We start from the raw sequence: 3,054 nt of genomic DNA on the forward strand, positions 1-3,054 counted from the left end.
TCTGGCTGCAAGTGGCTTGAAAAACTTTGACTTCCTCTGTATTGATATATGCAAATGGGCATAAACCAAGGCAATTAAATTACTCGGTGGATAACTGATGTCATACCACCCTGATACCCTGTAACAATGTAGGGGTGGGCACTTTGATTCAGCAGCTTCACCCCTCAGTCATTAAACCCTGGATCATATCCGGGCACGTTTTCCTTGTTTTGAAGCTTACTTATTACATCTTCCTAATTGGTTGATAGGGCAGGTCATAGGTCCACAACAGACTTCTTATTCCTTAAAATACCTTCTTAAGATAGTTCAGAGTTATTCCTAGCAAGCTGAATCCCCACATCTTCAAACAAACTTCACTGGCTGAGGTAAGTGCCAACAAGTCCTAGCAACTAGTTCCGGATTCAATCGCCTGTCAAGAATGCGTGCTGTGCCAGTGGCTGGCTCTCTCTCGCTCTCTCTCTCTCTCTCTCTCCACTTGTTACAAAATCTCCCATATCACCTGTTACCGCAGCCACGTCTAAGACGTGGGCAGAGGCGACCTGACCGAACCATGAGCGCATTTGAAATTCAAAGACGATGCCGCCGATGCATGCCATTAACTCCGAAATATTACCTTTTCAAAATCCCTTTTGGACACTAATTTATTTTATCTTCCAAGAGTCTTGAATGATAAAGGATGTAGATCATCAATAAATCAAGTTGCAGTTCGGTTATGTGCGGAGCATAAATTGTGAAAGAAATATTTCTGGAGAGAGAAAAACTGGAATATTTCTGGGGAGAGAAAACCTATCAGAAATTCAGTGATCGTATTGAAGAGTGGAGGAAGGTGGCTGGGATGAGGAGGTGGGTGGGGGGAAGAGGGTATGATTGGGAGCAAGTTAGAATGGGTATGTTCCACTTTCTGTATAATTTCCTTAAGTTTTGTTACTAATGCAAAGGCATCACCAATGAGCGGTAAGGAAAAAAAAAATAGCAATAAAAAATAAAACAGGATCTTCCTAAATCAAATCCACGGAGACTCTGCTAACACATCGCAGTATCTGCAGTTAATCAATGGAACAAAAGATTCAGGTACAGATACGAATAGAAATCTTAAAGCAGTTATAGATAGAGACAGTGGACAGGTTTATCAAAATTTTATGACACATCTGATGAGGTTTTTTCTTTGGAAAATATGATTATTAGACCGACAATAAGATATTTAAATATTCTTGGGAGTACATTACTACACATGAATGTGGAAAGGATTTTTACCCGGAAGCTTCCACATTCCTGAAATTGTGCTGGTAATTAGGAAGGACATTCCTGGATTATAAAATCTGAAGAAAATGGGTTTCAAGTATAAGAGCAAATTACTAAAAACGACACAGTTCTAAAAAAAAAAAAAAAAAAAGTGATACACAAAAGAATATACTATATATCGCAAATCTGCTGGTATTTTGTACATGTGAATCGGAGTGCTGCCCTTTTCAGTTAATTTGTATTTCATCAACGATTATGAGTTCCGCACACGTATATCAACGATTATGAATCATAATATGTAATGCACATAGTAAGTTTTAACTCATCCTCCACTAATGTACTGCAACTAAGTACGATATACCTAATTTTTTTTTCTTTTGGCTTTAGCTCCTTCACGTGTATATGTATCCAACACTGTTATTTATTTATTTATTTACTTATTTTAATTTACGGAATTCACAAGTTTCCAGCAGACTGCAAACACAACCTTTCTTTGTCATCGATCGTTTTCCATTTTCTATGACGTCTTTTCCGGCTGAGGGTGACTATACCACAAAACTACTCTGCTCTTCTCACTGAACAACATCACTTCATTTCCCATTAAGGATGACAATAACTTTTCCAAAAACTCCAGATGTATCACACTGCCACGACTTGAACATCGATCTGTGATCTGACAAGATAAAAGAACTGTAATGGCGCTAACGGGGACAAAGACTTCCTCGCTACTTAATCTTTTGGAAAACTACGTATCTCTGTCTGGCCCGACTTTGTCTATTACTGACATCGCAGTCCTTTGGGTAACCTATACAGTGGACGCTGGGTGGCTCACAGCTGTATTAGGTACATTGGGTGCGGTTACGTAACATTAATCAAAATAAACGGATGCCCAACTTTCTAACCCTCAATACGCTTTCTACTTGATCTGTATAGAGAAAAAATGACGTCATTTCTTTCAGGTGCTAATGGTGAAAGGAAATACTATAAAGAGAACATTAATCAATAGGCGCCTTTCATTGGCTAAGCGTGGTATGATACACGATATTGAAACTATATCGTGGTATGATATGACTGATCTTATGTCCACAAAGTCGATTTTTAAGTTTCTGTATTTGAAGACATAAGGCCATAATATACGTGAGGCCAACAGTCTTCTGTCGCTCTTGAAAGTAAGGCCGTAACATCTGGAACTACCATAATTAAATAAAAAAAGTGAATGTTTATTTACTAAAAAAGCAAAGGAGTTGCATATAAGCAATCTGGGGGTACCTTCTACTATTGCTGTTAGATTAAGGTGACCTTACGCCAGCATTAGGCTTTTCTTCTCGCGAACCATCCCGTAAACCCATCAATAGTATACGTTTCCTCACGACCGCTGTAGACAGACTGATTCTAAATTTGAACAACGTAGGCGATGTAGTCATTATCGGACCTTGTAACGTTTTTTTTTTTTTTTTTTTTTTTTTTTTTTTTGTTTTTTTTTTTTTTTTTTTTTTTTTTTTTTTTTTTTTTTTTTTTTTTTTTTTTTTTTTTTTTTCAAAGACCGTACAGTGTGGTTACCGCGATACCCTTTCCTAGTCTAGGCCTGGAGAAAACAAACATAACCCAGAAGAAGCAAAAGGGGTGGTTGCGTAGACGCGAACGATGCTGAAACATTGACTTCATGTTTTGTTACCGCTTATCTCTATGGAAAATTGTGAGTGTGGGGTTGTGGAGAGAGGAAGTCGGGTGAGGGGGGTGTGTGGTAGAGCAGGGTGGGGAGGGATGAAGAGATAGACCTTATTATCTATATATAAACTCGTTCCTTGCAAG

At 38.3% G+C, this 3,054-nt stretch overlaps 1 protein-coding gene across 6 annotated transcripts in view; it reads right to left on the bottom strand.

The window, feature by feature from the left end:
* The window catches only part of LOC135215515 (monomeric sarcosine oxidase-like), a 42,543-nt gene extending 39,923 nt beyond the window's left edge, over positions 1 to 2,620 (bottom strand). For 5 of the 6 annotated variants that reach the window (XM_064250332.1, XM_064250333.1, XM_064250330.1 and 2 more), the window contains exon 1: positions 2,512 to 2,620. The gene's annotated coding sequence lies outside the window, so the exon portion shown is untranslated. The remainder of the gene's footprint in view (positions 1 to 2,511) is intronic. The other variant, XM_064250329.1, reaches the window with a different exon arrangement.
* Between the last annotated feature and the right edge of the window lie 434 nt (positions 2,621 to 3,054).

This window comes from Macrobrachium nipponense, chromosome 5 (assembly GCF_015104395.2).
Source record: "Macrobrachium nipponense isolate FS-2020 chromosome 5, ASM1510439v2, whole genome shotgun sequence".
Taxonomy (NCBI): domain Eukaryota; kingdom Metazoa; phylum Arthropoda; class Malacostraca; order Decapoda; family Palaemonidae; genus Macrobrachium; species Macrobrachium nipponense.